Source organism: Rhinatrema bivittatum, chromosome 1 (assembly GCF_901001135.1).
Source record: "Rhinatrema bivittatum chromosome 1, aRhiBiv1.1, whole genome shotgun sequence".
NCBI classification, from domain to species: Eukaryota; Metazoa; Chordata; class Amphibia; order Gymnophiona; family Rhinatrematidae; genus Rhinatrema; species Rhinatrema bivittatum.
Genome location: NC_042615.1, coordinates 242,546,773 through 242,561,246, shown reverse-complemented (window position 1 = coordinate 242,561,246; position 14,474 = coordinate 242,546,773). Strand labels below are relative to the sequence as shown.

At 46.2% G+C, this 14,474-nt stretch overlaps 1 gene segment (V, D, J or C); it reads left to right on the top strand.

Annotated features, from left to right (window-relative positions):
• LOC115086821 overlaps positions 1 to 14,474 on the top strand; it is a 329,113-nt gene that overhangs the window by 34,623 nt on the left and 280,016 nt on the right.

Genomic DNA, 14,474 nt, shown 5'->3' with positions numbered 1-14,474 from the left:
TTTTCTCCTGGTAATCTCATTGAGATAGACGTGATCACCCTGAGTGTTTCCACGGGTCTTCTCTCTTCTCATACTTGATTTATTTGATTTCTTGATTTCTTACTTGCCTCTACAAACTGTGACTGAGGTGGGTTACACTTAAAATATTCATAAAACATTCTCCTCCCTGAGAATGAATATCGTCCATTCATCCTTGAGGATACCAATGGTCCTTCGGATCTTTCTCCACAAAAGACCCCCTTCCTCATGATGGTAGAAAACTGCCAGGTGCAACATCTGTGCAAAGTAATGATCCCCAATAGCCCCTGTCTTCCATTGTCCTAATCATATTTTTTTCACCACTATCTATCACGAGAAATGTTGTATGAATATTCTTGCCTATCCAGCCTAGTTTCCAGCCTTCCAACTTATTTTTTTTGTTACTATTAGGATATTGCACGACATATGGGTGATATCTATCACCTGAGTGTGCAGTGCAGGCCACCTACCACATGATGCTTGTTTCCCACTAAAGCTGCTCCCTGCCCCTGCATAGTCCAGTTCCTAACAGTGCATCGTCAGAGAGAGTTAGGCATGTGTAGTGTTTGCATTGGTCCAGACGTCATTGTACCTAAGGCAATGAAGGGTGAAATGACTTTACCAAAGTCACAAAGAGCATCATTTGGAGAAGAAGGTTCACTGGTTCTCAGCCTGCTGCTCTAAGCACTAGGCTACTCCTCTACTATTATCTCCCTACATGAATGCAAAATATTCCTGATAGCAAAGACAGAAGTGTGATTTATTCCAAACCCAAACCAATATCATTAATCAGAGGAAGTAGTACATTTCCATAGATCAGGCTTTTTGCATATTCTCCTGCAGATGTCCCTCCTCATTGCTCTGTAAAATTATAAAAGTTTTGTTTAATAAGGTTTATAAAGGAGAAGACCTTAATTCTGAGTAATGAAGATGATATCGCAGACTTACTTTTTCTGCATGTTACTTTTATGGATTCATGGTAAGAAATTCAAATAGAATACCATTGATTTAAACAGTTAGGGGCGGATTTTCAAAGGCCCGCGCCCACCGGCACGCCTATTTTGCATAGGCCGCCGGCCCGCGTAAAGCCCTGGGACGCGCGTAAGTCCCGGGGCTTTTGTAAGGGGGCGTCCATGGAGTGTGGGAACCTCATGGACATGTCATCCTTCTGCACCACTGTGGGTTCATTTTCCTGCCCATAGAGCATGGGAAGCCCATAGGCAACCTCATCATTTGGCGTCTCCTCAGCATCTTCTTCCTGCCTCTGGGACATGGAACTTCGGCAGGTATGTCATCAATTGGTGCCACCGATGGGGGCCTTCTTTCTGCCTGCAGAGCAGTACGCGTGACCAGATGGCTTGTTGAAACTTTGTCACTAGATATAGTTCCAAAAACAAACAGATAATTATTTTTTTTTTCTAATCTAAGGTGTCCTTTGAGGCAACAAGTGACACGTGTGATGGCTTATGGTGGTTTGTATATACTTTCTTCCTTGCGCTGCAGCAGTTAAATATATATTTTCTGTAGCTCCCTTCTAATAAGCCCTTAAAATATCAGGACCCTAGTTCACCACAAAAAAAAGGAAATATTAAATGGGGAAGGTTTAATATGTTATGCGGCAGATCATTCTTGGCTGATGAAAGCCAGTTTTTTTTCTTCTGCCTTTATGGAAAAAGACGTGTTGAAATAAAATAAATACAGCATATATTCACCTCTTTCACAGGTTTCACAGTTGCTGCTATCTCTGAGCAAATTTCCTTGAGTATCAAAGCATCAGAATTAAAAGTACTCGATTCTCTATTATACATAGATTACGTACAAAGACATATTTGAGATGGGTACTAATGTTGAATCCCTGAGTGACGTAGTGCTCAAAGCTTAAGAGGATTCTGCTTTAAATCTACCTCACTTCAACATTCACTTCAATTTACTAACAAACAAATTTAGCTAAATTAAAATACCCTATTTCAGTTCTCTTATTTTTAACAATATTACTCTGTGCTTTTAGCTTTAATATCTCCACTTTGAGAAAATTGCTAGTTTAAAGTCACTCACACACTCACTCACTCAGTCCTGTGTGTGTCTGATTGTTCTCTCGGTGTCTTTTCAATTTAATTTTACACTGAGCTGCATTTTTGACAGAACTTAGCAATGCACATCTGCTCAATATAGTGTTAACTGTCGCTGTATCCCAGAAATCTAAACTGTAACATCTGTTTAATAATAGAGGCATTCTTGCCCCTCAGATGTCACTCACAAATTGGTGCATATAGGATTTGTGAGTATTCTTTATTACCTATTTTCACCTATTACACTCCTCCTAGAGGTGCAGGCAACCTCTTCGTAATTGATATGTTCTTATTTTTGTTGCGCCCGTCAGTTGTAGACGGCTGTGCCCTCTGTTGCTCACCTTTCTAGTGCCTGCCTTAGTCTCTATGGGCAAAATGGCTGCCTCTGCTTCCACACGCCGACCCCTCCAGGGTCCCCGGACCGGCATGGGCGATTGCGTTTGCCATCTTTCTCCGGGGATCACCTAGGGCAGGCGCGCGCTGCCTCCTCTTTTATGTGCATCATGGTGGGAACTTTGGGGGCGTCCCCTCCCGCATGACATCACGGACTCCGGATATTTAAACTTCCTTTGCTATACCAGCTACGAGTTAGCAAGGATTCCTTCCTGCAACTTCGCCTTGTTACCAGACGCTACCGCTCTGTGTTCTCACTCCGGATGAAACATAGAAACATAGAAATGACGGCAGAAAAAGACCAATCGGCCCATCCAGTCTGCCTAGCAAGCTCCCACACTTATTTTCCCATACTTATCTGTTTCATTATTTTCCCATATGACTTAGGTACCCGCTCCTCAGGGGCCTTGCCTTGCTCCTATCTACCCTTCAGGGTTACCAGCTTCCAGCATGGACGACTTAGGTACCCGTTCCTCGGGGGCCTTGACTCGCTTCTACCTAACCTTCGGGGTTACCAGCTTCCAGCAAGGAAGCCTAAGGTACCCGTTGTTATCTTTTCTGCTGGGAGTTAGCAATCTGTTATCTTTTGATATCTTTTCTGCTAGGTGTTGGCAGTCTGATAGGGTTTGCTCCTCCTAAGGGGAGGAGTTAACAATCCTGTGAGCTTTGCTCCCCCAGAGGGGAGGAGCTAGCAATCTGTTAGCGACTCTGCTAGGGTTAGCAATCTGTTATAGGTTAGGACTGCAGAGTAGCAATCTGTTGTAGGAGCTGCTAGGATTAGCAATCTGTTGGCAAACTGTTATGGAGTTGCTCCCCAGAGGGGAGAGGTCAGCAACCATATAAGATCTGTTCTTCCAGAGAGGAGGAGTTAGTATCTGTTATGGATCACCACACAGAGTGGCAACCTGATATACGAGAGTTCCCCTGAAGGGAGGTGTTGGCCATCTGTATGGTTCCTGCTAAGAAGTAGCAAATGGTTATGATACAGTTCCTGAGGAAGGAGATGTTAACAACAGTTGAGGGTAGACTGCAAGGTAGCAGTTTGTTGTACTCAGCTCTTGAAGTGTGAGAGATGAGCACTCTAATGTAGAATGGTGAATCCTTGGGCCGATGGCAGATGACAGTGCCCTCAGGAGAATATCATGAGAGGGACCTCCGGCTAGGCTGGAGTATGGAGACAGACACAGATAGTTCTTTATTAGACAGGTAGTAAAACCACCAGAGGTGGCAGTAGTGAGCTGATGTGCCCAGCAGGGCTGAAGTCCCTCAGATCCTGGAACTGCTATCTCCGGGTTTGCTGAGCTGTAGGGAGACACTCATAGATAGTGAGTAGACAGGGTATGCTGGATACATAACCAGAAGTAGAGAATAGCCAATGCCATTAGCAATGGTAACATGGAATAGACTTAGTTTTTGGGTACTTGCCAGGTACTTATGGCCTGGATTGGCCACTGTTGGAAACAGGATGCTGGGCTTGATGGACCCTTGGTCTGACCCAGTATGGCATTTTCTTATGTTCTTATGTTCTTATAAGAAGACTCAGTAGCTGGAGAGAGTTAGGCCCTCGAGGAGCGAGTTCCTGGTTCCAGGGACAGCTCTGAGAGAGCGATGGTAACTCACAGTTATCTATCTCTGTAATGATTTCTAGGCAATAGAGAATAGTTAGTATATTCAGGAACAGGAGCCTCTAGGCGAGTACTGGTTCCTATATGCAAACTGAAATAAGAACTCACAATATCTGTGTATGAAATAACTTCTGAAATAGAAGAGAGTCTTTGGAGGGTTTTAGGAACATGGGCCCTCGAGGAGCGAGTACCAGTTCCTATCTGCAATCTGTAATAATTAGAGATGTGAATCGTGTCCTCGATCGTCTTAACGATCGATTTCGGCTGGGAGGGGGAGGGAATCGTATTGTTGCCGTTTGGGTGTGTAAACTATCGTGAAAATCGTTAAAATCGTGAGCCAACCCCCTAAAACCCACCCCCGACCCTTTAAATTAAATCCCCCACCCTCTCGAACCCCCCCCAAATGCTTTAAATTACCTGGGGATCCAGCGGTGGTCCAGAACGGCGGCGGTCCGGAACGGCCCCCTCAATTGAATCCTGTTGTCTTCAGCCGGCGCCATTTTGCAAAATGGCCGCCGCAAAATGGCGGCGGCCAAAGACAAAAACAATTTGACGCAGCAGGTCGTTCCGGACCCCCGCTGGACTTTTGGCAAGTCTTGTAGGGGTCAGGAGGCCCCCCCAAGCTGGCCAAAAGTTCCTGGGAGTCCAGCGGGGTTCAGGAAGCGATTTCTTGCCGCGAATCGTTTTCCGTACGGAAAATGGCGCCGGCAGGAGATCGACTGCAGGAGGTCGTTCAGCGGCGGTCCGGAACCCCCGCTGAACGACCTCCTGCAGTCGATCTCCTGCCGGCGCCATTTTCCGTACGGAAAACGATTCGCGGCAAGAAATCGCTTCCTGAACCCTGCTGGACTCCCAGGAACTTTTGGCCAGCTTGGGGGGGCCTCCTGACCCCTACAAGACTTGCCAAAAGTCCAGCGGGGGTCCGGAACGACCTCCTGCGTCAAATTGTTTTTGTCTTTGGCCGCCGCCATTTTGCGGCGGCCATTTTGCAAAATGGCGCCGGCTGAAGACAACAGGATTCAATTGAGGGGGCCGTTCCGGACCGCCGCCGTTCTGGACCACCGCTGGATCCCCAGGTAATTTAAAGCATTTGGGGGGGGTTCGGGAGGGTGGGGGATTTAATTTAAAGGGTCGGGGGTGGGTTTTAGGGGGTTTTAGTGTGCCGGTTTTCCTGCCCTCCCCCTTCCCCCGATTTACGATTTTTTAACGATAAATCTGGGGAATTGGTATTGTATCGTGGCCCTAACGATTTTTGACGATTTAAAATATATCGGACGATATTTTAAATCGTCAAAAAACGATTCACATCCCTAGTAATAATAACTCACGATCTCCGTACCTGCGCTAGCGTCTTAGACAGAAGAGAATCTTCAGAGTTCTAGGAACATGGGCCCTCGAGGAGCAAGTACCGGTTCCTATATGCAACTGGAATTGAAACTCACAATGTTCACGTCTGTGATCGCTTCCAGGCAATAGGGAGTCTTCTGAGCGTTCAGGGACGTAGGCCCTCGAGGAGTGAGTACCAGATCCCGTCTTAGCAATCTGAAAACAAGAGGAGAGAGTGGGGCCCCCGAGGAGCCGGTACCCCTGGTAAGTTCGAAGAGGCAGAGCAGCGGAGAATGAAGCAGGTCGAGATGATCCCTGCAATCAATCCCTTGCTAACTCGATTCGTAAGCGTAAGCAAAGACCTTTTATGTTGGAAGTGGATGACGTCACTACGGGGGGACGCCCCCGAGGTTTGCGCCCTGGCTGGTACAAACTTCGGAGTGCGTGCCCTACATCATCAGGAACATGGCGGATCCTCAGCATAAGGCCAGCCCGGGGAATCCAGGAAGAAATGGAGAGGAGAAACCACGGCAGCAACTGTTCATCAGACCCGAAAGGAGTCACCTCAGAGGTAGAGAGGGTGGAGCGAAGGCAAGAGCAAGCACGAAACCAACACCCGCTCCTCGGGGGCCTTGCTCCATCCCAGACCTCCACTTCTCGGGGGTCTCCCTCTATACCAACTTCCAGCCTCAGAGTGAGTACATCTACCATTGGTCTGCCTCTACCTTTGTCTCATCTCCTCTAACATAGATTCTCAGCCTACCCCACTCTGCAGACCACTACCGGATCTACCCTCACTGGCATACCGTCAGTGTCTAAATTCTTGGCCTACCCCACTCTGCGGACCACTACCGGACCCATCACCTTCCCAGGACCTGGTGAGACCCTACATCCGCATCTCCACGCTATGGAACAGCTCCCCTATGAGGAAAGACTAAAGAGGTTAGGACTTTTCAGCTTGGAGAAGAGACAGCTGAGGGGGGATATGATAGAGATGTTTAAAATTATGAGAGGTCTAGAACGGGTAGATGTGAATCAGTTATTTACTCTTTCGGATAGTAGAAAGACTAGGGGGCACTCCATGAAGTTAGCATGGGGCACATTTAAAACTAATTGGAGAAAGTTTTTTTTACTCAACGCAAGGTCCGGTTGAGGGTCACACCTTGTTCCCTAGCCCTTGCTTCAGCCATGTCTTGCCTTGTTACCCATGCTCGTACAGCTCACCTCCCACGGTGTGGCTTGGGGCTTCTCCCTGGGTCATGCCGTGGCCCAAGGGCTCATAACCCTGTTTAAGAGACAACCGTGCCTCCGTGCCTCGGAGAGTAATGGCCGTCGGAGGTTGTGCTCGTAACACCTCTCCCTCCAAATCCCCTCCAAGTAGAAGAGACCCTCCCAGAGTATACCTCTCTCTCCTCAATGGAGTGCCTCGGGGATCTGTACTTGGACCAGTGCTTTTCAATATATATATAAATGATCTGGAAAGGAATACGATGAGTGAGGTTATCAAATTTGCGGATGATACAAAATTATTCAGAGTAGTTAAATCACAAGCGGATTGTAATACATTACAGGAAGACCTTGCAAGACTGGAAGATTGGGCATCCAAATGGCAGATGAAATTTCCCTATATGCAAGGTGTTGCATATAGGGAAAAATAACCCTTGCTGTAGTTACACGATGTTAGGTTCCATATTAGGAGCTACCACCCAGGAAAAAGATCTAGGCATCATAGTGGATAATACACTAAAAGCATTGGCTCAGTGTGCTGCAGCAGTCAAGAAAGCAAACAGAATGTTAGGAATTATTAGGAAGGGAATGGTTAATAAAACGGAAAATGTCATAATGCCTCTATATCGCTCCATGGTGAGACCGCACCTTGAATACTGTGTACAATTCTGGTCGCCGCATCTCAAAAAAGATATAGTAGCGATGGAGAAGGTACAGAGAAGGGCAACCAAAATGATAAAGGGGATGGAACAGCTCCCCTATGAATAAAGGCTGAAGAGGTTAGAGCTTGGAGAAGAGACGGCTGAGGGGGGATATGATAGAGGTCTTTAATATCATGAGAGGTCTTGAACGGGTAGATGTGAATCTGTTATGTACACTTTCGAACAATAGAAGGACTAGGGGGCATTCCATGACGTTAGCAAGTAGCACATTTAAGACTAATCGGAGAAAATTCTTTTACACTCCATGCACAATAAAGCTCTGGAATTTGTTGCCAGAGGACATGGTTAGTGCAGTTAGTGTAGCTGGGTTCAAAAAAGTTTGGATAAGTTCTTGGAGAAGTCCATTAATGGCTATTAATCAAGTTTACTTAGGGAATAGCTACTGTTATTAATTGCATCAGTAGCATGGGATCTTCTTAGTGTTTGGGTAATTGCCAGGTTCTTGTGGCCTAGTTTGGCCTCTGTTGGAAACAGGATGCTGGGCTTGATGGACCCTTGGTCTGACCCAGCATGGCAATTTCTTATGTTCTTATCTTGATCCCTCATCCAAGAGGAAGAGTCCTTGCTGGGGCATTTCCTCCCAATCCCCTCCTGCAAGTTAAAAGATCCCTCCTCTGGAGCATCCTTCTCTCTTTTGACCCCCTTCCCCAAAGTAGAAGACCCTCTTCCAGGTCAACCCTCTCTCCTTCCCTCTTGATGCCCCACCCCATCCCTCCTGATTCCACCTAAAAATTCAGAAGAGCCCCTTCAGTGGTTAGTCCCAGACCTCCCACCCCCTCTAGATTGGGAATTTAACCATACTGGAGCTCCCAGTAGCATATCACCAGATAAAAAAAGTGAGAATATGAAAGAAAGAAACTGAATATGTGCAGCTTCCTCAGACGTTCGCATCACTTTTAATGGTGAAAAGATTTACAGGAAAGACATTTATCATGCATTTATCATGCACCTTTTTATACCTGTCACTTTAAGACCAATAAATGTGTGGGTATTTTTCTCCAAAGATTTACAATCTAGTTTTTACCAGTTTTCCTTTTACCGTATAAGAGACAAGAGTCTAATAGAGGCCACAAACTGAGCAGGGAGAAAAGAATTAATGCAAACAGCTCAAACAATTTCTTAAATACAACTAACAATCTTTTGAAAGTGATTGTTTCCTCTCTCTGCATCCCAATAAAAAGCTTGTGAATTTTACAATAATTATACCATTAGGGTAATTTCATAACCAGGTGATGTGTACAGATATAGAGTAGTTTGTTTTGCATATTCACACCCAGGAGACACTTCACTAATGCTCGGAGGATTTATAAATGTTTCCTTTTACGCTTCATGGTTTATTAATCAGCAGCTGACAGTCCGGAAGGATGCGGATATCACAGACTCAGCTCATCTGGATCCTGTTCCTCTGGATAAAGAGTAAGAATAAAACCGATTTAAATCAGAAATAAATTTAGAAATATAATACTGATGTTTAAAAATAGATCAATAGGCTTTTCTTGATACATTTTTCTGGTTCAACAGTTGTTTTTAAGCCTTTTCAAATTTCAATATAATGTTTTTGTTTTCTGTATTTAGATTCCAGTGCGGAGATTGTGCTGACTCAGTCTCCAGAATCCTTATCAGTGTTTCTAGGGGACACAGTCACCATTGACTGTAAAGCCAGTGATGACATCAATGTTGGTTTGGCATGGTACCAAAAGAAACCTGGGCAGACTCCCAAGCTAATTATCTATGAAGCTTCCTACTGTGACTCTGGGGTCCCAGAGCGGTTCAGCGGCAGTGGTGATGGGATGGATTTCACTCTCACAATCAGTGGAGTTCAAGCTGACGATGCTGCAGATTATTACTGTCAGCAGGGATATGATAACCCTCTCACAGTGATACAGACCATGACAGAAACCTCACTGCTCTCTCCGCTCTTGCTGGTATTTCTCTGGTGCCACATGAAGCACAAAATGAATCTCAAGTTCAAAGCTCCTCACACAATACAGAATGTATCCTAAACCACACTGTGGTCACATTTTACATGGAATAAGGAAATATACTTATATTTCTGTCCATTATTTAAAAAAATTAACTTCAGTTGTCAGTAACCTTTCTTCTTAAATATCTTATTTCTCTCATACATGCTGTCTCAATCACACACAAAAAAAGTCCCTCAAACACTTATGCTTGCTCATTCACTCACCCTCCCCCCTGCTGAACTAGTGGCAGCAGCAGTCTCTTCCACTTCCAGCCCAAAAGGCAGTACCAACCTCCTTCACTTTCAGCTCTAGCTGAGAAAGGAGTCCCATCAGCAGTGAGGGATGACGTTGTTCTTCGTTTTTCCCCGCGCTACGCTGCTCATTCCTCAGGCCACGACTCTCTTCTCTTCTTTGGGATGACGAGCCCACACTAGCATGGTTTCTTCTTACCGCGCATGAACTCGCTGATCACCACTTCCTCTTCTGGGCTGTGTGAGAGGGCGGGAAGAAGAGAGCATGCCGGTGACGCAGACTCCAGCAGTCCTCCTGTGTTCCACCCGCGTTATCAGCATTTTAAGCCCGGGTGGAGGACCTATTTTACTCAGGTAGGGGAGAATCAGCTGGGTCAGCAGATGACCAGGAAGTGTGGTAACACAGCCGCATGTGCTTGGCTTGTTGGTATAGAGGTATGATTCTCACTTAGGATGCAAAAAGTCCTGGGTCAGACCAAGCATCCACCAAGCCCAGCTTCCTGTGGCCAATCCAAGTCAAAAGTGCCTGGCGAGAATAGTTCCCTCTAAGCTGAGCACGTGAGCAACTGCTCATTCATTTTGCAGCGTCATTCACAGATTTTACATGGTCGCTCACATAAAATTTTTCTTTCTGCTACCGGCAGATATGTAAGCTAATACCGGTGCTAAAAACTGATGCTTAAAAAAAATTGTTGCTCACGTGAAAAAATATTTGCACGCAACTATTCATTGCTTGGAGGGAACATTGCTGGCAATGACCCAAAATTTAAAGAAATCCCATGCTACAAGAGGCGCAGCAGCACGTGCTTGACCCGTAACCCAGAAATCCGTAGATGGGGACAATCCCCTGCCATTGATTTCAATGCCACCCTGTTTTCGCCCACTATACCTTGCTGTAGCAGTCAAGCAGGAGCTGAACCTTCCCATCCACTGGCTCGTTGGTCTAGGGCAGAGCTTTCCAAAGTATGTGTCGGGACACATTAGTGTGTCGCCTGTAGTGTGGAGGTGTGTCGCCCGGTCCACAGGGCCGGCGGAAGCAGGGAACTATAGCAGGAAGATCGGCGGGCAATGGTGGAGCTTACATCACCATGGCCCGAAGAAAAGGGTCACGTTCACTCCTCCTCCTTCCTGCCTGTGCAGCCCTGGAAGAAAAACGTTGCCGGAGCCACGTGGGCAGGAAGGAGGAGGAGCATCTGCTGCGTACAGAAGAAGAGCAGCATTAATGGGCCGTTGCGGATCCCAACGTCGCGACGGCCCGAGAAGAGGAGGAAACCCGATAGCAGGGCCGCTGCGGATCCCACGTCGCGGCAGCCCGAGAAGAGGAGGAAACCCGATAGCAGGGCCGCTGCAGATCCCATGTCACGGCCAGGGAAGATCAGGGCCTCTGAAGAGCCCATCCTTCGGCAACCCGTGCAGAGGGACAGCATGTGCCAGTGAGAGCCTGTGCTTGAGCAAGAGAGCATGTAGGAGTGAGAGAGCCTGTGTGTGTGAGAGTGAGACAGCATGTGCACGAGAGAGACAGTATGTATGTATGTATGAGAGAGTGGCATGTGAGAGTGAGAGCTGTGGATGTGTGAGATTGCATGTGAGTGAGAGCCTGTGTGTGTGAGAATGTGTGAGATAGCGTGTGAGAATGAGAACCTGATTGTGTGTTTGAGGGAAGACAGATGGAGAGAAAAGAAATAGAAAAAAAGACCCTGTAAAAGGAATTGGCAAAAAAACAAGAAAGGAAAGGTGGAAAAAAAAGCCTGTGACCAACCGATTAGAAAACTAAGATCAGACAGCAAAGATAAAAAAAAATTACTTTTTAGTGATTGGCACATGTAATCTTTGGGAATGTGCAAGAGTAGCACTTTCTCTATGCCGATCTCACAATGTACGAGATCAGCATGGAGGAAGTGGAAGCCTGCAAATATTTATTATGAGATAGGTTGTGTTGTGAAACATTTTATTTATGTATATATTTAAGGAAACATACATAAATTGTTGAAATACATTTTGTTCGTTTAACCGAAATTATGTTTGTCTAAAAAGTGTGTCACCAACATGAAAAGTTTGGAAAGCTCTGGTCTAGGGGTATGATTCTCACTTAGGGTGCGAGAGGGCCTGTGTTCAACTCCCAGACGAGCCCTTGCCTTTGTATGTGTGGAGCTTCAGGAGAAGGCTGATACTAGTCAAGCTTTTGCTGAAAAGAATAACCATTTTAAGGAAGGGGCATCTACGAGATACAGAGTAGACATGGAGAGCAAAGCCAAAGGAGCAAGTGAGACAAGCAGAAACAATTCCTAATTTTTGCACTAGTTTTAATGTTCTGCCTCCTCACAGTCTTCACCTGTCTCGGGACAGACATGCCGAGTAACATTCTAGAGCATATGCAGCCCTCCCTAATCCAAAGTGATGGAGTGCCTATCAGCACAGGCATTTTGCATTATTTCTTGCTAACCATCTCAATTCCTTAATATACAACTGTGGATGTTAAAGTGCTTTATAAGATTTCAAGAAATATTTCAAATATTACACATGAAATAAAACATCGAACCCTAGTAACCAAATATGATGTAATAATGTGCGAAAACTTATTAAGAAAGACAAGTAGAGACACAACATTCATATCAGAGATAAGAGCTGAAAGAACCACGTCCCGCATCTTTGGCTCGCTCTGTCACCATCAGGTTGGAGATAGGAGGTAAGCAATCAGGCCTTAAGCATAACACAGCCTCGATCTTTATAACACGTGACGATAACAGTGGGTGTGTTGATATCATTCCTGTGGTGTTCAAAGGCCTATTTAACGGAGGTGATACTTAGCTTGCTAGAAAGCCAAGAAATAAAATTTCTGGAAATGACATTTCAGAGAGATAGCATCCACTGGGAAATCACCTGCTTGCGATCTCTGCTTCCTTCTCGGTTGATCCTGAGTTTACACTTTATGTTGATTCATTCTGTTAGCCCTCCTGAAGTCAGCAACAGAAGAGACCCTTGAAGAGTCATAGCTGTGCTGTGATATACACCTCTGCTCCTAAGTGAATACTCTTTTGTAGGGGTGTGCATTCGTTTTGAACTTAAATGGAAAACGCAACTTTTTTTTTTTTTAACTTAAAAAAGTGATGAGGCGTAAACGATCGGATTTCCAACGTATTCAACATAGCTATGTTGAATACGTTGGAAATCGCGATTGTTGATCTAAATAAAAATTTAAACCACTCACCCTCCTTAATCCCCCCCCCCCCAAGACTTACCAAAATTCCCCAAGCTGGCCAAAAGTTCCGTGAGGGTCCGGGAGCGGACGCGTGGGGAATCACGTGACGTCCGCGTCACTCCGACGTGACGCCGATGTCACGTGGTCCATCGCGGTTCCACTCCCGGACCCCTCGTTGGACCCAAACGGCACTTTTGGCCAGCTTGGGGGGGCCTCCTGACCCCCCCAAGCTGGCCAAAAGTGCCTTTTGGGCCCAACGAGGGTTCCGGGAGCGGACCCGAGGGGAATCACGTGACGCCGCGTCACTCCGACGTGGCGCCGACGTCACGTGATTCCCCTCGGGTCCGCTCCCAGAACCCTCGTTGGGGCCCAAAAGGAACTTTTGGCCAGCTTGGGGGGGCCTCCTGACCCCCCCAAGCTAGCCAAAAGTGCCTTTTGGGCCCAACGAGGGTCCCGGGAGCGGACCCGCGAGGAATCACGTGACGCCGCGTCACTCCGACGTGACGCCGACCTCACGTGCTCCTTGCAAAGGAGTTCAGAAATGGCGTCCTGACCCCGCTGGACCACCAGGGAGTTTTGGTAAGTCTTGGGGAGGGGGGGGATTAAGGCGGGTGAGGGGTTTAAATTTTTATTTGCACATATGGACATAGACTCAACTTATGGAATTCTCCATATGTCCATATTGACCGCAAATGATCCCCCTTTTCGACTTATGGACTTATGAACTTAAACTTTTGGTCTGCACATCCCTACTCTTTTGAATGAGATGGATAAAATATATGGGGAACAGAGAGAAGGCACTGGGTTAGTCAGGAAATGATGTGGAGAGGGTGTTAATAGCATTATAGTCTAGCCTATTGATAACTGAGGTAAGTGTGAAAAGGCAGCTGGAGCTGCTAAGGGTTAAGTTCACAGAAAGCTGTGATGAGTCATGAGGCCATTGTCTAGGTCAGACCCAGGGTGATGCTGTTCATTTTGTGAACGAGCTCCAGTTACATCCTGGAGTTACATGCTGGAGTGCTCCTTTGAAGTTCCTCTGTAGGAGAATAGCTATTTTAAGGTCAGATAGAGAATGTCCTGGAAGGTTGAAATGTTCTGATACTGGTTTCTGAATGTTGCCATTTCTCATGAAAGATTTATGTCCATTTATTCTTTTCCTTATAGATTGACTTGTTTGTCCTAGGTAGACATCAGAGTGACAAGGCATGTATCACATTGGAGGAAGAGCAGAGAAAGGGGCCGGATGTTGTAGTTGATGTTGTTGGGTCCCGTGATGGTGTTGTCTGGCTTAATCTGTGGACAGAATTGGCATCTGGGTTTCTGGCAGGTCCTGGTACCTAAATTGGTGTCATTGTTGTACAATTCACGGTTGCTGGTGAATATCCGTTTCAGATTGGGGATCAGGATACTGCCCTAAATTGACCATCTGTGCGACCCAGCTTGTCATGTCTGCTTTTCAATAGGAACCTATAATGTATTGAAAAAATAAGCCTAAGTTTCTAAACTATACGATGAGCATGTCAGAAGTGGGATTTGAACCCACACCTCCATCAGGAAACCAGAACACCCAGCACAGGGAAGTAGGAAGACTTGAGTTTGGCACCTTAGACCACGCAGCCATTCTGACAACTGAAAACAAAACTTGGGAAGATCTCCACCTGTGCGGTACAGGTGGTGTTG